Source organism: Teleopsis dalmanni, chromosome 1 (genome assembly GCF_002237135.1).
Source record: "Teleopsis dalmanni isolate 2A chromosome 1, ASM223713v2, whole genome shotgun sequence".
NCBI lineage: Eukaryota > Metazoa > Arthropoda > Insecta > Diptera > Diopsidae > Teleopsis > Teleopsis dalmanni.
Window position 1 is genome coordinate 185961486 of NC_051846.1, and position 25073 is coordinate 185986558.

Genomic DNA, 25073 nt, shown 5'->3' on the forward strand with positions numbered 1-25073 from the left:
TTTATAATTAAAAATTTTATTTATTACATTTTAAATAACAAAACGAACATTTACAATTGTATACTGGGGTTTTATATACACATAAAATATTTTTTTTAATTTATTTCAATAACAATTGCATCCAAGTCGTAGTTTTATTGGTAAAAGTTCTAAGATGGTTTCATATTATTTTCCAACTTATAACAAGCAAAAGTTTGTTTTCTGCTTTCTGTTTTTTTTTTTGTTACAATTTTCTATTAACAAATGTCAATGTCAATGAAGCTGGTGATTCAGTGTTACCAAACACATAGAAAACCATAAAACGAGCGACCTTCACCTTAAGCTCAGTAAAATGGTAGCAAAATTCTAAACGTAATAATTGGCAAAAAAACATATATTTAATAATATGAAATATATACTTCTACTAAAGCTTATTTATTCTAGAAATGAAAACGTAAAGTGATAATAATTATGTTTAAAGGATTCACCTCTATCACTTTGCATAAAGAGTTTAATGATTTTTCAATATTGTTTATGATATTTTAAGGATGCCTCATGAAAATTTACTACTGGGTAGTCAACTCACACGCTGAATTACTTATTGTTATCCTTATCCTTATTGTTATTCTAATTGTTATTCTATTGTTATTCTATATTTAATAATTTTAAATATATTTTTTTATTTATTCTAAAAATAAAAACCTAGAAAAATAATAACTACGTTTAAAGGATTCACATCTATAATTTTGCATGAAGAGTTTGACTATTTGTAAATATTTGTATATAATCTGTTTAGGATTCTCATAAAAATTTATTACTGGGTAGTTAACTCACACATAAAACTGGGTAATTTTTTTATTTGTGTTAATTTTTTCTAAAAATAAAAAAATAAACAAATAAATAATTATATTTAAATTATTAATCATTTAGATTAAGCTTCATCAATTTGCACGTAGAATTTAATAATATCTAAATATTTGTATATGATCCATTTCCGATTCCTTATTAAAATTTACTACTGGGAAATTAACTTACTCATTGCCATCCTTAGCTCTCAGTTAAGCATAAAACTTCAAAAATCTTCTCTGCTATCTGTACAATCTTCAAGGCAAATCGCATTCCAATTATAGTTCAACATTTCCATTTAAAAAAAAAAATTGCAAAAATAGATATGAAAACTGAGTATTCTTAAATTCTAGTTAATGAGATTGTCTTATAAACCTCACTAATAGTCAAATTAATCTTGTTGTGGATTTAATAACAATTATTGTTGTATAGATAAGCACTGAAGTAGATTAGGTTTACTCATTTGTAATTTATGTTAAAGTAACTCCTCAGCTACTCTATTGGTTTCACAAATCATTTTGTATTTCCATAACTACTGAATGAATTACATGATTTTGCTAAAAACTCAATGTGATGTTTTACAATACTGTAGATATATACATAGTACATATATATTTGTAACATATTTAACTTCCTCATTTACCTAGATGGTTATGAGAAAGAAAACATTAAGCAGAAAAGAAATTAAAAAAATAAACATAAAATAGTGTTATATATAGAAATTTGGAATATATCAGAAAGTGAAGTCAATGAATGACAGATTAGACATAGAGGTTTAATAAATTTAAATTCGTGTTTAACTGTTTCTCTTCGCGATTATCATGACGATAGATAGATCAATTTAAATAATCTTTAATATATCGTATATATCTATAATATCGGTATCTAATAATACCGATCAATTTCCGCTCACTTCAATCATTTTTCAGATTAAAATAAACATAGTTTGTTGAGAAACTGGGTTATTGTAGGTTTACCTGTAATAAATAAGTTACAAAGTAACAGAAAATTGATGTCTCTTTGGTACAGGGAAATTAATTGATGCGTGATGCCAGTACTTATTCCTGTAATATTTTTCTAATTGCTTGTAATTACGAAGGTACTATTTACTGATGTTTCTCTATTTATTCAATTTTTATTAGTTTTACATATGGTAAGACCCTAGTTTACAAGTTAGATATAATTTGCAAAACTATATCTGTTTATTTGTAAAAGTTATACAACTTACGCAACGATCTTAAGTATATTATGCCGTGACATATTTATCTCTCATAGTTGCATCTGAAATTTTCCTTAATTTCAGGCTTCGTTTCAATGAATTTCATTACTCTGACCAAATTATCAGCAAAATATTCTGTTTCAGAGTTTAATTTTCAAAAAAGTTTATAATATAATAGAGAAACTGATTTAATAAAACACTTTAAAGTAATTCACAAGACTGCATTCATATTTGTTTTAGGTTCATTAAAAACAGCTTGTGGTTTCAAATTTTGTTGTGTTCTTATACTGTGACTTTTCAATCTGTTTACTTTCGTTTATCTAACATACAAAGATACTTTCAATTCAAATTCTTATTATATCAAGTTGTATTTTTTTTTGGAAAAAATCTGTTATATTTATTAAATTATGTCATTTTTAATAAATAATACTTCTACCTATATGTTTGTTATCAATAAAGTATGTACTGTAATGCCATAAGAGAAAATATTCGATACTTTTAATTTAAGCTCTTATTAAATCAAGTTGTAGATAAATCTGTTATATTTTTAAAATACTATCGTACTATCATTATTATTAAATAATAAGCTATGAATGAACTCCGACCTAAAAGATCTTTGTGCGCCTAAAGGCCCAACTAAAACAAATTTTGAATATTTATAAATCTTCTAATTGCTGTGGGCTTAATTTTACCTATTTGATTTGGGAGTAAGATCCTCCATTAAACGTAATCAAGTCGACGTCTTGTCGACGCTGGGCAGATGTTCTAATGTGTCCTTCTCTTCATGACAGAACCGACAGGACTGACTTTCTACCGCACCTATATTCTACGTGTGGTGATTGAGTCTACAATGTCCTGCAAGAATTTCAGTGTGGATTTTAATATCGTTTCTGCTAAGGTTAAGGATAGGGTCTACTTTGACATGTTCAGGATCAATGAATCTTCTTGACTGCCTCATGCCTGTTTAAACTCTCCAGTATTCAAGTAGATTTTGTTTCTTCCGTTCATATAATAAGTTATTTGTAAAGCTAATTGTTACCCCACAGAAGGGCACTGGACCAATGAAAGGAGTACATGCACTCTTCTTTGCTAGGGAGTCTACAATTTCATTGCCATTATGCCATTCATGTCTCGGTACTCACATAAGAGTCAGATAGTTCCTCGTTACTATAGTATTGAGAAGTTGGAACCATTCCCAGACTAACTTTACTTGGATTGAAGAGTTTGCTAAAGATTTTAGAGCTGCTTGGTTGAGAATAAATGCATATTTTGGTACCTCGGTACTCCTGCATAGGTACTCTTTTGCACATAACTCTAAAGCATGTACCTGTGCCTGAAAAATGGTAACGATTTTTCGGTCCCCTTTCATCATTATATACTTATATACTTGAATACTTTAATATTTGTACTGGAGCAGTGAATAAAAACTAAACGAAACCTTGATCTATTTTATTTGGATTTTCAGAACAAATTTCTCTTATTGCAATTTATTATAGTAAATGATCTATAAGCAAACAATAAATTGAACTACTATTAACACTATTAGCTATTAAGTTTTTAGTATTCTCAGTTGTAATTAATATTATATTTTATTAGTTTCTATTCCAATAACTTATTGCTAATTACCTCACAGTTATCCTTAAATGTTTCTCATTTGCTTTCACTTAGCAGTATTTTTGTAGCCAATTGAGCTCTTTTAAAACTTTTTCATTGCCAATTAAATGTGCACACCTAGTTGCTAACAATAACCACAACAACGAGAGCCAAACAAGACACTGGGCTTTGAGACTGGGAGGACGGCCGGGTCGCGCATATTAGACAACTATCAGCAAATGACAGTGTGAACGACAAATAGGCGCCGAACGTTGACACTGAAAATTCTAATAAAATGAAATTAAATAAAATAAAATAAAAGTTGGTCAATATCGTCTTGCAAGCAATTTCGTTCTTATTGTTTTTATTTTTATCTATTTTATATTAAAATTTTAGTGAAAGTACGACGAGTCTATAAAAAAGCACATAACAAAATACATGCTGCTTAAATGATACAGAGAAAAATATGTACTATTAACAAAGAGAATTTTCTTTTGGCCATTTTCTGCACTACAAACAGATACAAAAACAAAAAAGTATGTTGGATGAAGTACAAAAAAAAATGGAGGTCAGGTTGTTATTCACAAAAAAAAAAAGAAAAATCCCCGAAATAGGCACAGTAGTGCAAACGTAAATTTTGCTCTGCTGTTTTTTAAATGGGTTTTATGTGTATTACAGGGTTTTGGTTTCGATGTGTGGGCTGTATGGTTTGGGGTTTGTTGGGGTTTGTTGGATTTAGTGCTGTGCAAGTAAAAGGGCACTGAGGCTACTTAAATGGGGAAATGAGCAAATGGAAGGAAAATTGCTGAAACGTGTGCGACACACTCAATCGCTTAACTTACTTTTTTCGGTGTAAAGGCAAGGCAAATTTGTCAAGGTTAGTACGTATTTAGCGGTGCAAGTCAAGTTGATGATAAGCTCAGAAAAAAAATTATAATTTCTTTTTGCTTTCATAAAACTGTCCTTTGACAAGACCTCAAAAGAAATATGGCACACAGCATAGAAGACGGAATTGATGGGAAGGATAAAGTACATTAAAGAGCATTTTTACAAGCTGCTGTAAAGATTTTTTTAATTTTTTTCAATTTTTTATGTCAGTTTTTCAAGTTAAGCCGCTTATATTTCTTGTATTTCCATTTTTTAAAAAATATTAGGTATTTTTAATTAAGTTTTAGTAAAAGGAAATATAATTAACGCAAATATTCTTTTAAACCGTTTTCGTTTTAATACTTTGCATGTACGTCATTACAGTCAAAGTATAAAATAGGGCTTATTTTTTATACCATGTTAAAAAGACTAATCTTCTTCAGCTTTTGTAATGTAATTATTGTTTATGTATGTTCAACAATGAAATTAATTGATTTTTGAATTTAGTAAAATTACATATTTTACTTTTCTAAAATTATCTTCTTTTTTTTGGTAGTAATACAGTTAGTTCATTAAAGTAATATCACACACAGTTCGTAGTAACAGCATAGAGTGCAAAAAAAATTTCTCCATAACGACGGAATGAACTGTTAAGGGCATTTTGTCGAATTTCTCCTCTTGATCCATACTGTCAAAATTTTATCTTCTTCAAACATTCGTCTGAAGATACTGCCTTCGTTCTGTATGTCGATTGCACTTTTATAGTATAAAAATAGTTTAGTAATGAGTACATTTAGTTTTTTACGATTATAAGCTATTTATTACAATAATAAACTATTATTTGCAATATTCATTAGCTGAAGTCTTTTACGATACTTCATATCTATAAACTGGATTTATTTGCTGGAAATGTCAATAGCGGTCAGTATTCAATGGGCGTGCTTAAATGATCGTGTAAGATGACAGAACTGAAGGAACGTTGGATATGTATCAAAAAAATAATTTTCCATTGAGCTTCAAAATTGAGAAAATTATTTTATACTTTTTGTATACTGTACTTATAAAGAAGTTAGTAAGTTTTTTCTACACTAATTTCGGTTACTTTATTGTACTAGGTGATAAACTGTTGGCTTAAAAAGAATATTGTATTAAAACTTAAGTTACATTTTGATACTAAATTCTTTTTCTTCAATGCGTTTACATTCAACAGACACATGAGACCATGAGGTGCTGTGAACGGGACTTTTCCTTTTACTGCTTTGCTCAAGGTTTTAAATAGCGTGTCTGGTTGTCAACTACCTTTACCATTCCATTTAACGGCCAGCAAATATAAGTAATCGGGTTATTTTTACATTTATGCGTCTGTGTAGTTTTATATTTAGGATGCTTTCTGTCCAGCTTCTTTTGTGGTATAAGAATGATATTTAATAGTTGTCATTCAAGAAACATTTCACATTATCCAAATTTTCCCTTTCAAAGTGTTTAGTCTGAAGATTGCAATCAATGATTATTAACATGAAATCCAACTCTTCATTAAGCCTGTAATCTATTCATTGCTAATCTAATCTAATCATTGGAAACTATTGATTCGTTTTCAGCTTTTGAATTTTACTTGCTATTATATTGAGTAGACCATTGTGCGGATAATTTTTGTACAGGAGATATTGCATACTAATTAAAAAATATTTCAAATTTATGGTAAATGTATTCTGTGAGTTGAAGTCCCCTTACCAAAAAGAGGAATTCATTTGATGCTTATCTTATTTTAACTCTGGATTATTGAATTTTTTATTATTTGTAATTAAAACGCGACTTCAATGGCACAGTTTCATTCCTTTGGTAAAATTTTAAGCACGCGCCAAACTATTGGAAATAGGGGATCGGTTACTATATATTTTCGTCTGTTATTCTTATAATTACTATAGTATAAGCACCATTGCAAGTTGCAAATTGGATAACTATAAAATAACGAAAGTAGATTACTTCATTCCTCTCAAAAGTAATACCACAGATAACCGATATTGTAGCAAGTACATTTTGTCTGTCATGCCATATTACATTTCTTGATATTGTTTCTTTCCTTTTCATGATAGAATACAATCTTTAGACGCTAGCCGTTGTTAGTGGTTAAATGAAAGATTTCAAAAACTCTAATTTTCTTTTCTTTTTTTTTTTTGAAAACAGGTTTAAGTAACAAAAATAGAGTATTAAAATAATATATAATATAGGGGTTCGTACATACATATTATAATAATTATAGATATGTATTTCAATTATAATCATTAAAATATAAAATAGTTAACTTGTCGTTACGGCATTATATTATTTGAATTATAATAATTAATGTAAATAATTTTTAATTATTGCAATTAACCAAAACTAAAAAAAAATGAAAAGATATATATAAACTATTTAACACGTAATATCACAGATGTTAAGCAATTAATGTATTACGTTATCGAAATACCAAAAATAATATCTTTAATAATTTATATGTGAATGTGTATGTATATATACAATAAAAAAGAAACATATGTATAATTTTTTATTAATATATTGCTCAAGAGCAAAATATTGTCGTGTTATTTATCTATGAGTGGGTCGAGTAGTTTAAATTTGTGTTATCACGCAAATCCATTATTTATACTTGATTTCTCTGTACGATTGTTTGTGAAAATGATTCATTCATGTTACTTTAAATATTTGTTTGGTTTGATAAGATTAGTGGAATGGAAAGTTTAATGTAAATTAAGCTGATATTCAAAATAAATTAAGAATTGCTTATCGATAAAGTATCTTAAAATTGTAAAAGATTTACTTTAAAAACTAAATAACAAAATAAATTGTGGAACCTTTTGCAGAAAGGTAAAAATGTAATAGAAACTATAGACATTTATTTAAGCTTCAATATTTATCCTTGTTAACAATTTATTTTCAATATAGATATCTATATACACTTGTTCAGTATATTTTTCTTAAGTCATGTTATATGTCTTAACTAATTCCAAAATCATAATAATTAAGTTTTATGAAAGCATCAAGATTCCATAAACTTTGAAGCCGAAATATATAAGTATTATCATAAGTAAATAGATTCATATCAATTAAATTCAGTCAAATGAACTTATCATTAAAATCAAGTTTTGTCATTTCGTACTTTCGTGAAGTTAGGAAAAAGTAGTATAAACATAAAATTGCACTTAAAGTATCTTCAAACGAGGGAGTAATTCTTCTGAAAAAAATTTATTTTATTTAATTTTTTTCTTATTTGCTGTTTCTATATGCGCAAAGTATTTCGCTATTATGAAAGAAAAATGTGTAAATCCTTTTTCTGAATTATTAAAAGCGAAAGAAAAAAAAATAAAATAAATAAATATAAAAAGACTTCTGCTCCTGAAGAGATACGAGTCGAGAATAAGAAGAACCTGCAAATACTTTTACACCACTTTTTCACTTTGTGATGCTGCCGTTCCCGCTACCATTCGGTGTGGATATAGGAATTTTCTCAGTCGACACTCGACACGTTGGCAGGCAGACATCAAGGATAAGCCAGGATAAGCTTTAGTTACCAAGTAGAAAATGAGAAAGAAAATGGTGAAGGCAAACTGCAGATTGAAAAGGAGATTTTTGTGCAGTGCATAAACAGCTTGGTAGAGGTAGTCATACGTATTATAAAAATGGAAAGGACTTGCTAAAGTATGCCTCAGTCACAAATAATAAAAAATAATTTAAAAAAATTGTATTTATGTATATGCTATGCCTGATAAAAGAAAAATATATTAAAACCGCTAACATTCCAAAGGGTTATTTTTTAATGGTTGGTAGTGCACATATTTTTGCTTCATAGTACAATTAAGCAATAGACTTAAAAATCATAAGTTAAAGAAATACCATAGAATTGTGTTTTTCATTTTGAGCTACAAATATACAAATAATATACTTTATTTACAGCTTAGAGCACTTAAGGAGTATACTTATTGCTCCCTAAAGTAAAATGTAGCTGCGATAAACATTGTTATGTTATTTAACTTTCCCTCTTGTTTAGGGGCGATCAGTCGTACGAAGATTTCGCTTTTGTTTAAAACAATAAACCAGGTTCGTTTAAATACTTTTTATCGTACCCTTTTTTATTCAACAGTAATTCTATTGTCTGGAGTAGTAGCTGTGGTAGTAAAAAAGTAGTAAATGAGAAACTTAGGATGTTTTGGTTTAATTCTATAGCGTAGTTTAAAAATAGATTTTCAAATACCACATGGTCGTGCAAATAAGTATATTGCTTAAAGACGGTTTCTGTATATCTTAATGGGTTGGTGTCAAAAAACCTTTTAACCTAATATATAAATTATCTCAACTCTAATGATAATAAAAAATGACTCAATGTCAACCACTGAATTTTATCTTTTTTGCATAACATACATTTTTTAATCTTATACCTGTAGATAAATTTTCTTATTTAATCCAGTGTTATTCAATAAATGTCTTAAATGAAATACTGACGGTTACTTGTTAAATAAAATAGAATTGCTTGTTCAGTTTCCGTTGCGAAATTCCTTAAAATTAAAAAAATAAAAAGATATATTTTATTATTTTTAAACCATTTATTTATTTTAAGAAATTCTATTGCCAAAAAATAAAAAACAATTTTTTTTGATATCTTAAATAAGTAACGACAGTAAAAATGTCGTCTGCTACAGAAATAATAGAATTTGTGACTCCTTTTTTGAGTATTTTATGTTTTTCAAAATTTTTAGCTTATTTTCTTATAAAATAAGATGATATCTTAAATTTTAGTCAAATAACGTTTCTTTTTCCAATTTAAAAATCTTTTATTATGTGTTTGTTTCAACTTATGTGTTGACTATTTATATAGTAGTGTAACTTCTTATTTTTATAGATTTAATTTTTAATCTTAATATATACTAAAAATTGAGTCACAAAAATATCTTACTTTTTCCTAAAACTTATTTTAATAAATGCCTGTGAGTTCAATCGAAATCGTATTCACACAACAAGAAAACTGTTCGTAGACCATTGATTATATTGAATGTTGTTGATTAGAACTATTTTGTTTGTGGCTAAAGACAACTAACTCACTCCGACTTTTGTTGGATATACATGTTTTCGTGAATATCTACATTATATCAAATCAACTAATATGTGGTTTCACTCCAGATCTTATTCACGGAAAAGAAAGCATGTATATAAGCTACTGAACCCCTGCATCTGTTGAGTATAGTGAATGGTGCTAAATAAAATTATAGGTGCATAGCCACATACTATATACTAATTGATTTAAAATTATTAGCAGGCACTGACTCTGCCTGTTATTGAATATGTATGTTTTCGTGAAATCTGTATAGTTTCAGAAAATTTAACAGATCCCACTTGTAAGTTTTTTTTACGACTAAAATTTATCAATTAATATGTTACATATGAAATAGTATAGAATTTATAGATCATGCACGTCAAACAGAAGATCCCGTCGAAAAGATGGCTGCCCATCTTTATTTACAAACCAAACTATGACAACCAATGAAAGATTTGAAACCATAATAGCTAAATTGTTTAAAATCATCGAAGCTAACGAAATTCGTAGACTTGACTATTAATTCTACAGTAAGCAACAGGAGATAGTATATTAAGAATGTGAGATATTTTTATTTAGTAAGCATCTCTGACTTCTAAGAACCGTAATTAAATCAGGCATATAGAATGTATATATCACTTATATTGTTTGAAGATGTTTTGAATATCGTTTCAAAAAAAGAGGAACCTTGATTAAATTGTGTCTATTACTAAGCTTAAAAGTTAACAAATAAATTCGACCTATAATCTCCTTGCATTCATCAAAACTCTCAGAGCAAAGTTAAATTCTATAAATTCCAGCTCTGTTATTTAACTAGTTTAACACTACTGAACATACAGATCAAGTATATAGTATTTATGGATTTTCTGATATATTCTTTACTGCATTAAATATTATTTTACATATACTAAGTTATTTATTAAATGTCTAAGTTATTTATTACTCAGTGAGAAGTTTCATTTTATTAATAATAAACCTGATACACAATATGTTTAAAGAGTTTGATGGTTTGAGGCGTCAGTCTAGAAACTTTTCAAATATTTAAAATCGTATTTACATATACATGTATATATTATTTATATTATTTTCTCTACACAGTAGTTTTTATATCTTTTGTATTTTTTTATTTCTTTTATTTTATTTATTTTTCGTACTCCATATTTTTTTAATTTTATTTTATTATATATTTTTCTATTTTTGTTTTTTACTTTTTATATATTGTTCTTAATTTATATATTTTTTTGATTTTTGTTTTTTTTGTTTTTTGTAATAAGACTTTATTTTAATAGAATGAATAATTTGCATCAAAATTACCCATTGAAGAGCTGCTCTTCAATGATAAAAATTGTCATTATCAAAAACATCTTGAGCGATTTTAACCTAAATTAAGTCAACAGCATGATATCAACAATGCAAATAAAAACAAAAATGCTAAGAAAAAAATATTTTTGTTATTTTTTTAATGTACAAAATCCATACATTAGCATATAAAACTCCCATTGAAGACTTACATTAAGACCGAAAAGTTTTCGGAAATTCTCATTTAAAATTCGCGCGCTGTATATTTTTCGATATTTTAAGTTTATGTAGTTTGGCAGCACTGTCCTTAATTACTATGCCAAAAATGAGCGCGATCTGTCAGACAGTTCGTTTACGGCAGCTGTTGAAACCAGTTCACCTCAGTAGTGCGTTGCGAAAAAAACAATGGAAAAAAATATTGAACAAAGAGTTTGCATCAAATTTTGTGTTTCGAACGAAATTTCGTGTGCAGAATCGTTGCGAATGCTACAAAAGGCTTATGGGGAATCAGTTTTATCGAAAACTCAAGTTTATGAGTGGTACAAAGCCTTTCAGGACGGTCGTACGACCGTCGAAGACATTTCGCAACGCACTACTGAGGGGAACTGGTTTCAACAGCTGCCGTAAACGAACTGTCTGACAGATCGCGCTCATTTTTGGCATAGTAATTAAGGACAGTGCTGCCAAACTACATAAACTTAAAATATCGAAAAATATACAGCGCGCGAATTTTAAATGAGAATTTCCGAAAACTTTTCAGTCTTAATGTATGCTACTTAAATGTATAAATATATATGTATCTATATCTCATGTAAGTATCTCTAAATTGTGCTTAAGCCGAGACAAACAAGCACAAAACAAAAAAATTAATCGTAAAAAATTGAAATAAAGAAAATGAAAGTGGATTTCAATTTTATTACATACGATATATTTTTCTTATATTTTATCTAGAATTTCTTAAAAAATATATAAAAATATATTAAGTATTTTTTTTGTGATTACAACATTTAATATTGTCATATAGACGCCTTCAAGTAGCCCCATAAAGCTCATACAATTCACTTAAGCCAATTAAAAACCAGAAATACTTTAAAAAATTTTAATTTTTTAGCTTCCAAATAAAAAAAAATTAATTAATCTGCTTTATTATGTTCTGCTGTAGCAAGTGTTGATGTCTTTTTAAATGAGATCTAATGGCCTTATGCTTTCCCCTGAATGAACTATTTTTAACTGCATTAGTGATTTATAAGAGAAATAGTTTTAATTTTTGGGCACAATATCTTTCTCAGACATGCATTTGACAAAAAAACAAAGACACGTTGAATTCATATTTTGTTTATATATAAAATTTTTTTAAAATATATTTTTTTTTTAAATATTACAACTTAATCCTATTTTTAAGTACAAACTTCAAATCTCTATATCTCCTTTATTAATTATAACATAAATTACTATAATATTATACAGTTGTTTAATACCTTTTTATATATACCTTTTTAATATTAAAAACTTTTTTCTAAAAGTGAATTTATAATATATATACTGATAAAATTGATTTCTGTTGATATTCAAATATTAGACTATAATCTAATAGTTCTGCACAATCATCATTGATCTTCTTTGTCTATTCTTGGAGTACAGGATATATACAAAGTTTTTTGATCTATAATTCTTTTACGTTTTTTCAACTCTTTCATCACTATAAAAACATAAGTTTTATTTATTAATATGATACGTTTTTTATTTATTTTATTATTTTATTTATTAAATTTGTTTTGGAAAGATGTATTGTTATCGTAATAACTTTACTAAATTCCGTGAACTTGCAGAACAGATAATTTGATTTTAATAGAAAATCTAATCAAATTGATCTTAACACACTAATATCTTAATATATATTAATATCTATGATCTATGATATATATATACATTTCTATACTTGTTGCGGTAACAATATCTAATAAATATCAATAAAACACTTGCTTTCAACAATCAGACTTCACGTCAATTATTTGTATTTTGTAATTATTTATTTTATTGAAATTTTCTAGGAAAATAGTCATTAACACCAGACTGTAAAACGACTACCATTGACTTCTGTTTTCTATCCATTGTTATTAATTTTGTTTGTAAATAATTAATTTTATTTTAAATAATTTTTTAAGATTACTTATTTTAACATTTCGATAAAATTTGAGTCAATTCATTAAAATTCAGATATGCATCACATCCTGTTTCATTGGAATTTCTATATTTTTATACTATTTATATGTATATTCTATTACAATATTTTTTTTTTTAAGTATATGAGCTTATAGAGCGCAGTAGATATTGTTTATAATACTTATTCAGAGAAACATATGTGAATTTTGATACGTACGAAGTAATGGTAGATTATTAAATTGTTAACCAATGAGAAATATGTAGTTCTTTTAAGTTTATAAATCTTATATGCTTTAGTTAATTGTATATTAAGCCTCTCATATACAATAAATATTGATTACAGATAAACGGTGCGTTAATCATTTTTTGCAAAAAATGTTTGTATTTAGGCTCTACCGTCCAATCTAAATTTAATTGGTTCTAGCTGCTACCTTAAACTTTAGTAAGGATTCGTACGTCCTTAAGAAAGTGCAAAGCATCTTCAGCAGCTAAAATGTTCTAAATATACTATCATTAAAATTGTCAAGCGAATTTGTTTTTTCAAGTATTTGAAACTCAATTGTTTAAGCATATTCACTCCAAATTGACCGTCAGGTTTGTCCATTCCAAGCTAAGAATCACGCAAAAATCAATGTCTAGAAGCAGCGAAACATCAGAGATTGTATATCTCTTTTTGTTGCGAGCCAGCTTATCTGCTATTCAGCTAAAAAAAAGTAATGACTGACTAATAAAATTTAATTTTTATTTTAAATATGCTTGTTTTTAATTACTTATTTTTCATGTTTCGATAAAATTTATGGCTCATAAAGTTCAGATATGTATTACATCCGACTTATATGGATTTATATATTTTTATAATTTCTTTGTTGTATTTCTTAAAGTACAAGCTTATCTATTTCATATGTTGAGGAAGTTGTTTCTTCATTAAATCATAAGAATTTTTATTTAATTCGAATTGATAATGAAGTAGATATTTATTTTGTTGTACGTTTGAATAGTTACAACAAATATATTTTTATATATAAAAAACATATTTACAAGTATTTTATAAATTGTACTATATCGTTTATAAATTTTTTCATAATAAATTGTGATAAATTCGTTTAGTTATTTTTTTATAATATTGTTGTTTTTGTTTATTTGAAATATGAGATATATATCATATTACTTAATTTTTTATTTATTTATTTCGAATTGGAAAAAATTGATATTAATACAATAATATTAATTGCTAAAGTCCTTAGTAAGTCGTTATGAACTATTATTTTTACAATGGAGTTGTTTCAATTATCTACTATAATATACAACAATATTTGATGCAATTTATAACTTTCTTGAAGGCTACTCTTCTTCCAAATTATTTCTATTACTATGATATAATTATTATATTAATTCGATATTATTTATAACGTTCCTTTTTCTAATTTAGCTGTATTTTTCACCGATTTTGTAGTTTTAGATTTGTTTATTTTTCGAAAGGCTGAGTTTCAACTTCTTCTGTAGTTCTCTTTATTCTTTAAGTTTTAAAATAAGTTATCTAAACGCATTGTATCTTTTACTTTCGGTTATTTTACAGAATTTGAAATATAATTTAAAATTTAAATAATGTAGAGAATTTGCAAAACTGCTCAGAGCAAGTACACAACGCTACATCTCTGATTGCATTTAACTTGGAAAATGCCAGCGCAATCCTTGTCGTTACCTGACTCCCGCTGTGTAATGAACTAGTCTATTATAAGCAATGGGTTCTCAGTGCAATATATAATTTTAACTACGTTTTCAGTTTATAATCAGATTTTATTATTTTTTTTTTCTTAATATTTATTTTTTCTAATGATACTTTTTTGCAACATAAAGGAAACGACTTCAACTAATCTTTTGGTTGTTTTTTATACCATTCAGATTATTGTTAATAAATATAAGATATTGTTAATTAATATTGATAGTTATTATGTATGTTAAATATTTAAAATAGCAATTCTTTTAATTATGCTAACTTAAATATATAAAAATTATTCAGAGTTTTAATCATACTTTTAAATAATGCTATCAATAATTCCAAAACTGAAATAGAATTACTCTTTCAAATATCTATCATTCTTTGAATTTCTTAAATTATTTTATTACTATTAAGTCAACAAATTTAAAATTTATTAAATTTTATTCCTTTTCACTCTTTGCGATTTGACCTCAATATTTTTAATTAGCTGAAATCTTCGCATTAATTTAATTACTTTTGCTTTCTAGTTATCGCTTTCAAAAGCGCTTTATTAAAGTTTTAATCGTTATTCCTTTGATATTAAAAACTTCATTAAGTTTATTATCACAAACAATCCTTTCATTTGGCTGACTTATTAGACTTTCTTTTGATTTAAATTATAAGTTACTGCTCGCCTACATTATGATAACGGCCAGTAAATTTGTACGCAAACTTATATACACTAAACTTTAGTTTATTAAAGCTGAAATTGTGTGCAAAATTATATATATATATTTATATATATTATATTTTATATAAGCATTTCAGCATTGTTGGTATTCTTTTTATATACGACTCAAATTATACTTAAATATTTTATTACCTCCTCTAATTTTCTTCTTGGGGAACATCAATCAAATAAATATAAAAGTTCTTCGGAAATTTTACGTAAATTAAATCAAAAAGTTTTCTCAAAATTTTATGAAACATTCTGTTCAAAATATGTTCGTAAAAAGTTCAAAAACAAATTTGCACCCTCTTTTTGTCGTTTATATTTTATGTCATATTTTTAAGAGCTCTTGGTGCTTCAGTTTCAAAGTAATAAATTGTAAAGTATTTTATGTCATTAACTTTTAATAGATAATTTTATTCCTTAACACACTTTTTTTTTAATTTTAAATTTATTAAATATTTTTCTTATTTTTCTTTACAGGTAATTTTTATACTAAACTATTAATATTTTAAAGTAAGTATTAATTACACACAGTTTAATTAATATTTTAAATAAATTTATAACGTAATATAAAATTTTAGAAAATAATTCTATATTGGTTATTAAAAAAAACTACCCATAAATTTTAGATATAAAAATTTTTTACTACTAAGCATATGAAATTGATTGGATACAGTTGAAAAAAAAGCAAACGTCCAATTTTAAGTCAGCAGTTAAGAATTTATGTAAATTTTAACAAAGCAAAAAGAATATATATTTTCTATTTATTAACTATCACATTATAACTACCAGGTTTTTCCATTTGTTAGTTCCGAAAACAAATGTGAATTAAACAGACTTCTGATTGAAATTGTGATCAAATACAACTTATTCAAATATATTTCTTGAGACAACTTACAGTAATGTAACTTGAGGGTTGTCCTCATAAATCCTTTTTTTAGCAAATCGATAATTTTTTACTTAACTCAGCTGGCTAGGTTTTGGTCAGATTTTTACATATATTCAAAATTAATAAATAATACCTATTTGTATTCGAATATAATAGCAAACATAACAATTGTAGATAATAAATAACACTACAAAGAAATCAAATAGTGACCAATTTCCATCACCAAAATGTGAATTTCATATCCGAAAAATTTGTTGCGCAACAAAACCCAAACAGAATCTTTTATGTGGCTTTTAAAACCGCAACCCATATCTTCAATTTCACATCAGAAAATTTTGTAATCATTTAGATTTGACGTTCAGAAAATCGGGCCAAATAGCTCTCTATATGTACAGTAACTTTTTATGGATTCAATAGTCTTTCAAAAGTTACTTTCACCTTTATCATTTCCCTAGTTGCGATATCAAATCAGTCTTATCATTTTAAAATAGTTTCAATATTTTTGTCAGTGAACTTAAACGAGGTGATTTGTGTTTGATATTGATTTTTAATCGACATCTCACATCACTGAAGTTTTTTTTTATAGCTTAGATGGTGTCTTAATATGAAACTTATAATAAACCTAGAGCTCAATGCGTTTAAAGCTACACATTTAAAAAGGCACTTTATATGTAAGTCATAATAGTGATAGATATGTTTTGTAGATCTATATTTACAATATGCCACACAACGTTAGAATGAAAACCCCAACATAAATGTTGATACGGCAAAATTATTGAAGGATTAAGCATATATAGCAAATTAATATGAAATAGAGAAGAATAGAGGGAGAGTCTACGCTAAAAGTTTATGTTCTCCATAAACCTATTTGATTTTTTGTTTTCAGATATGTGAACTCCAATATTGGGTTTAGATATTTGACTCAGCAGAGGATGCATCCAAGTCATATAGTTATTAATATATCATTATTTTATGTGTATGCTTACTTAGATCTAATTTGTTGATTATGAAATTGTTTTCCAAATAAATAAACTCGGATATCTGTTCCAATTTTTCTCATAAATTCTGTTTGCGGCTTAGAATTGAATGTTTGAGGTTATCATTCATAAGTCAAGTCTTTCGTTTTTGTGTCTATGCAATAACAATATTAATCTCTATAAACTATTATTATAGTTTATACTCTCTATTAACTGCAAGGTTTCTTCATAACCCCTCTCTACGCCTTAACTGGATTATTGTTTATCACTTCATCAGACCAAGCAATAATTGACCTCAAATCTGCATACTTCTCCGAGGAGCCTATAACTATTCTAGGATTCGATAACACGGTGTTGGTAAGCCAATCGGTTTTTGTAAATACACTAATTTATTAAAGTGTGAATGTGTGCATATATAATAAATTATTTTAAATTTATTAATGAAAATTCTGTTTCTAAACCTAAAATAAAGACAATCGCGTTGCAATTTTTAACAACTTCAATGATTTTGACCCTATTCACATTTTCTGTTTATTTTCTGCTTTGCTTATTTTCTTTGGTTTATTTTGTTAACTGATTATTTAAAACGTTATAATCACTTAAGGCTATAGAATTATTTAATCTCAGATAAACTGGAACTCATTTAGTACATAATATTCTCTACTAACATTAAAATAAATATTTTTCTCCCATTTTTTTACAAGGAGTATGTAATTATACATACTTCTCTTTTCTTTTTGTATCTTTTTTACTTGTTTAACCTACAAAAAAGCTAAAAGCGTTATTAGAATATGGAACAACTTTAGTTCTTGTTTAAAATCTAATAATTGCGTTTAGTTATATTCAAAGCATAAACTAAGAAAATGAAACAAAATACTTTTTACTGAAAATTGTTGTTAGAATTCATGTTTATATTTTATAACTGTTTTATAATAGTTTTTTGTAGCTAAGAGATAGATTTGCCAGAGCATAAATTGTTGTTCATAACTTTGAAATATTAATTATATTTTTTTGAAAATTTTTTTATCCAGCTTTAATTGCATTTTATGTACCAAGTCAGTCACAATGACTGCACGTACTCAAAGAGGTTCATAACCATATAACGCGAAATTATTTTACAGTATTTTCTGGCACTATACTTGCAATTGGCATTTTCAGTTTAACTCAAATTAAAAAAGATATTCATTCGGTGGTAAAATATTTAAGTAAAATGTAGCAAATGAAATTTTTACACTTTAATTTATTAAAATTGTATTTACTTTTAGTTTTTCTATTTGTACTCTTATTCAAAGAGAAGGCCGTTGTTCCCATTCAAATGCTCTAATATACGATTGTGTATTTTATTAAATTTTTTTCTTATTATACACTATCTATTCGACTTTTCACTTCACTATGAAACTATTTTATTGCAATCATAACTTTACTTTACAAAAATTTCCGAACTCTAGAAAATGAATATTTAATATAGAAAATCAAAGTGCATAAATAAAAAATGCATTTTTATTTTCAAATTTAACCAATCCGAAACACATTTTTCTTTGGTAAAGCATTGAATTTTAAGTGTTTAGTTTTCAGGGGTATTCAAGTGTTATCCAATATATTTTCTCTATTTACCGTTTCAACTATTTCCGGAAGGTACTTGAATATTGAATTTTTATTAAAATTTTTACAAGGTTTTTCTTATCATTTCATTTGCTATATTTGAATTGCATGCTTTTGATTTTGGTTCGCACCATACAAAACTAATTTGGTTTTGAAAATACTTTTAATATTTTTTTTAAATAATAAAAATATAAAAATTCTTTTGTAAATATATAATATATATTTTTAACAATTATGTATAGTATTGAATGGCTCAATCTTCCCCTGGTTGGGAACGCAATGGAATAAAGAAGAAGATATATAGTATTGCTAAACAGGAGAAAACTCCTTCTACTACTTCTTTAATAAAGCATCACTATCCTTTTATAGAAATATTTATGTTACAAATTGATTATTTATTTCCTTGTTTCCTTGTTTCCATGTTTTTATTTTAATTTTTTTTGGTAATATATAATTAATAATTTTTAAAAATAGGTTTAAAAATACTAGATTGGACCTGACTTCGGCTTTAAAAGTTTTGACTTCATCAGATGTTTGATTAGCTTTTGCAAATAATTGATATAGTGCACCTTAATATCGTTCAGAACGTTTAAGTCAGGTACTTATCAATCCACCTAGTAATTAAGAAATTACTGTATTAGAAATTAATTTATATTTTGTACACAAAATACTTTAATGTTATAGCTTTCTAAAGGGCTATTTGAACTGTATTAGTGCTTTGTTATATAAAACTAAATTATTTAGTGATTTATTTATCCCCATATATGGTGGCGTAAGTAGATGATATAAGAAACTCAAGCATTTTACTAATAAATAGTTACAACTTTCACAATTGAAAAAGACACTCTATATAAACTAATCTGATCTTAATATACCTTTTCTTTTTAAACAGTTATTAATTTCCGTTCGTATTAGTTACATAAATTATGGGTTTATAAATCAGATTATATATTACAATATCATGTTTTTTTTTTTAAAGTTTCAAGTCTGAGTGAATATATGCTTGGTATTAGATACATACGTTTATTGTTTAGTGTATACTACAATATTTATTTAATTCATATATCATTAAAAATTTTTATTATTAACATACATGTATCCAATACAAGAGCAGCTAATCTTTCAATCGTGCAATCTTGTTAGTCTTTAGTTTTCAGTTTTCATCCAAATAAGTTCTATTTAATGGAATTTTTTTTGTCGATGTGCGTCTAATACACTCATGTGCGTCATATTTTTAATTTGTTTCAAACTTATTCACACGGTACAAGTTCAATTTTATAAATTGCTGGATCTGGATTTATTTCTTGCCATTTGTTGTTGCCTTTGTTTTTTTAATTCAAAGCTTATTTACTAAAAGTAGGTCTTAGAAATATACGTTTGTTTTCATTATATGTACTTCTTTGTTATTATTATGTTAAACCATTGCCGAGTTAGTGCATCTAGGCACTTTTACTCTTTGCTAGCTGAGGGGTTTCTGTAGAGTTCCACCCATCTCACTGACTAATTTGTGTATTCCTCATATGCTTCGTGATTATTCAATGAATAATCTAAGATCTGCGTATTGCCCTGTGCGGTTAGAAATTACTCTGAAATTGGATAGTGCTAAGTGGGGCAGCCTGTCGGTTTCTTTGTTATTATGCAGAGGTTTTACGATTCTATTTTACACTGTTATTCGACATAATTTTATTATGAAATTATATATTTCTGTTTCATAGGTTTCTCTTAAACAGCTGATTGCCGATTATAATCGGCAAAAATATGTAAATCTCAGTCACATCTACACAGATTGATGTGTATAGTATAGGTACCTATGTGCTATTATCAGAAAATATGAAAATACATTTACTTGAAGTTTGAATTTACTCAGATTTGATAGTTATTAAAGCTCATAAGCGGTAAGAAATTTTTTCAGATAAGACATGTGTACACTAATTTTATTCCTAATATTAAATTTCGTATTTTGTATGAGAACGTGTAAATTGTGTACAATTATATAAAGTCTTTCTTGTCACAAATCCATGTATTTTTTATACGTATAGACAAAACTGCTCAAAAACCTACTTAGAAGTCTTACACGATTTGTGTGTGAAAATTAGCGTTCCCCTACACGCTTTTCAACTGTCGTATTTTTTTTGTTTACTATTACTTATCTAAACAGACGTCATATCTAACCATGGTATACTGCATGACGAAGAATTTTCTACTGCTTTTGCATTATAATTCAAGTCAGTTATATATGCTATTACAATATACAAGTAAGTTTTCAAACACTTTTTTAATTCGTAACCAACAATTTCAATACGTTTTGGTTTTTTATTATTTTCATGCTTTGTTTCCATATATTTAAGAGTCTTCCAACGCGCTCTAGAAAACAAGCTTTTAAAGCATCTTTAATTTGAGGAAAAAATATGTGTAAAATATATTTGCAATGAACGAGCCATTGTTAGTTTAAGCATGTTTCAACTATAGCAACAAAAATAACAACAGTGGCAGTAGCAATATTAACGCCAACCACACAACAACACAACAACATCAGCAACATAACACAGCAACTGAACATAGAAAAAAGTTGATACGCATTTAAGGTCATTGGAGCAAAGTGAAATTAATGGTCTCCTTCAGTTGTTGTTACCAAAGTATCTTACGCTTGCATGTTTCTCAGTTTATTTTGGAGTAGACAAGTCGTAGTATGGCTACAATCTTAAAACCTTTAATGTTAAAAAATTAAATACATTGTAACCATTTCGAACAATAGTTAAAGTTTCTTTTCACTGCTACTTCTTCAACGTTTTTTTTCTCTTCTTCTTTAATGCGTTGGCAACAGGCATAGCTGGTCGACAGCAATTTGAAAATATAATAATTTTTAACAAACGCCATACGGTGTGTATAAATTTAGACATTAAATCTGCGTTGGTTTTTTCTGAAGGTGAAAGAAATGTAGCTTTCTTACGAAATGGTGCCGCTTTCTAAACAATAGCCTAGAATTATTTACAACTCTTTAAAAAGTAAATGTCGCAAAAATGCATTTTTCTGCATGTTTGTATTTTTATAGAAAGATTTTAGTTTGATTATTACACTCTGGTATACGATGAGTAAAGAAGAGTTTATAGGTACAATGAAAGATTTAATTACAAACTCACTAGTGACTCTCCGTAAAATTGGAGAATATTAAAGAAGAATTTCACTTATACTAAAAAAGAAGTGGTTATGCTAGGCTTCTAATTATACTTATATAAACACATCTAAATAACTGATTACCATAATTCAATGAAGCTCTTATTACAATGGATCACCCAACTGGTCACAAACACTATTGAGTAAAAGTGCTATTGCGAGTTTAACTCTCGTTTCATAAAGCAATTTAAAAAAAAAGGATTGTATTCTGGGTAAAATTTTTAAATTATATATATTACATATATGCCTTTGCTTTGCATATATATTTTACATTAAATCAGAACGTAAACCATATTAATTGCTAGTATTTATATTATGTTGAAGCTATTAGAGCCAGTGCACTTGAGCACTCTCTATTACTCTCTATTAATTGCGCGGTATCTTCAAAACCCCTCTTTACGTCTTGACTGGATTATTGTTTATCACTTCATCAGACTAAATAATAATTGACCAAATCATTGCTGATCTAAAGCAACTATTATATAGTAGGTATATACATAATGTTTGTTATATCAACTTTTGTTATATTATATGATAAAAAATATTATATTTCTTATATACATACGTGATTATAAAATGAGCTCAGTTTGAAAACAGTTTTCCAGCAAAGTATGACTACTATGTGTGATATCATTCTTCTATTTCATCACGCCTTCACTATTTATCAACATATTGTAATCTTTAATAGCATTTCATATTTTTGTAGCTAAATAGTTTGCTTAAGAATATTTAAATCTTATTAGTAGCCGGATCCATGATGACTAAAATCATGATGAAGAAAGAATGCAACATATTGTTTTTATCTATTTAACTCTTTCGATATATCTTATAAAGAGTAATAGTAGTATTACTTAAGGGTGCGGTTCACTGATTTTTTTTTTGTCTGTAACACTTTTGACCATTCTTATTAAAGACAAGTATTAGTAGTAATGTCTCAGATCATTATACAGAAGTAGTCCGATACCGTGTTTTTAGCTTTGTAATGCCTTTCCCATGTATTTTTAAAGTTAAGCCATTGCGCAAAAGCTCAAAATATATAAAAGCAAACCAAAATAATGCTTAAAATTAATTTTATATATATATTTAATATCGAAGAATATAAAAAAATTCTAATGAAATAATTATTAAGAAATTTGATTATCAAAAATAGACATCAAATTCCATTTCACTCAATTACAATATTACCACTAATTATGTCAGAAGAGTTGTTTCTAGAGAATTATAAAATTAATTGCATCACAATTAAGTAGAAATTCCAAATGAGAACTACCATAGCTTCAATCAGTAGGAATTTAAGCATTACTTAATTTGATTTTCTAATAATTTGCACGTTTTCCAAGTTCCATGACATTGTTCAGCCATTCAATTTTTTGCCATGTCCCATAGAGTACAGCCATATGAAGCACTTCAAACTCTTCGATAGGCGACATAAAAATTCAGAAAAAGTGCGAATGAATTTGTAAGCAAAGCGCACGTAACCATAGACCAACGTGCTCTTGCTGCATTTCAAGAATTATATGAGTTCGTGTTGGTGAAAAATTTTTCACTTGCCACATTTTCTTTAAATTGAAAATGGACAAGGCAGAAAAAGTGTAAAATTGTTTTAAAATTAAAAAATAATTTGATTTTTTTTCCATACTGTACTTACCCTCAGAAAATATTAAAATATTTTTTATTTGCACCTTTAATATTGCTTTAATATTTTTTTTTTTTTGAACGTTAATTGCATGCTCCACACAGGTCAGTTGTTAAAGAAACTGTTCAGTGTAGTGAAAATTTTCATCTAAATTATGTTTTAAAATAAAAATTACGCTATATGCGTTTTCGGATTTATTTTGCTTTGAGCTTAAGGTTATTAAATGCTATTGGTTGAAAAATTTTAGAGTCAAAAACCTTGTATTTTGTGTTGAGATTTTTTAAAACCGTTCGAAAATTGAAATTTTAATTGATTTTCCTCTTTTAGTATTCATGTTTCTAATTACACGAGTAAATTAATGGCAGCAACGACCTATTACTCATGTTTCAATTACAGTCGAATATATCTGCATTATCTGTGGTAGTAATTTGCATTTAGCTTAAATGGAAAAAAAAATTGCTAAATTTTCACATAAAGTTTTTTTATGTGCTTATATAGTAAAATTTCGTAATTAAAAAGAAGTTTCGAAATAGATTAAAATATTTGTTGAAAAAACCTTTACTATACACTTTTTCACATGTTTTTCTTAACCTTTTCATTTGATTTATTTCGAATTTTTTATCAGTATTAAAAAAAAAGTGTATTCAGCTATTTTTAAAAGTGAGTGTTAATGAAAAAATTTCTAATGAAAAAAATGAATTTCCATTTTTAAGTCCTGAATTATCAACACAATTTTATTAACATAAGGTATGCCAAACAGACTAGGCATCATATATTTTATAATATATAATATTTGCCTATATATTTTAATGTATTAGGATTTTCGCTAATGGATCAGAATATTCAAATAATAAAAATTCTCGCTAAGGGAGTGTGATATGCTTGTTTTTAGCAGAATTCTCGCTAAGGGAGCAATATATTCCATTTTTAGTAATTTTCGTTAACGGAGCAAAATATTGCTGTCCATTAAAGTCTGAAGATCGATTTTAACTGATAACTTTATTCGAATTTGTTCTATTGATTGATCTTAATATAACTTATTAGAATATACTACAGTTAATCGTTAACTTTGTTTGCCAATGTCGATCGTTTAACAACCACTGAACATGTTAAAAGTGTGAAAATAAACTTTAAAAATAGATGAATTATTAACATCAAATTTTCTGCAATAATAAGGATCATTTTTCGCTTGGTGTATATGTCAACAATTAAAATTGTTGTATCTGGGGCAGTGAAAATACTTGTAGATTTTCAAAAGACTATTACATACTCAAAAATGATAGGTTTGTACTTTTTTAGAATGATACATAT

The 25073-nt window shown here is 26.8% G+C and overlaps 1 protein-coding gene across 3 annotated transcripts in view; it reads left to right on the forward strand.

Annotated features, from left to right (window-relative positions):
- Positions 1 to 25073, forward strand: part of LOC119670717 (uncharacterized serine-rich protein C215.13) — a 103270-nt gene that overhangs the window by 2608 nt on the left and 75589 nt on the right. The window lies entirely within an intron of this gene.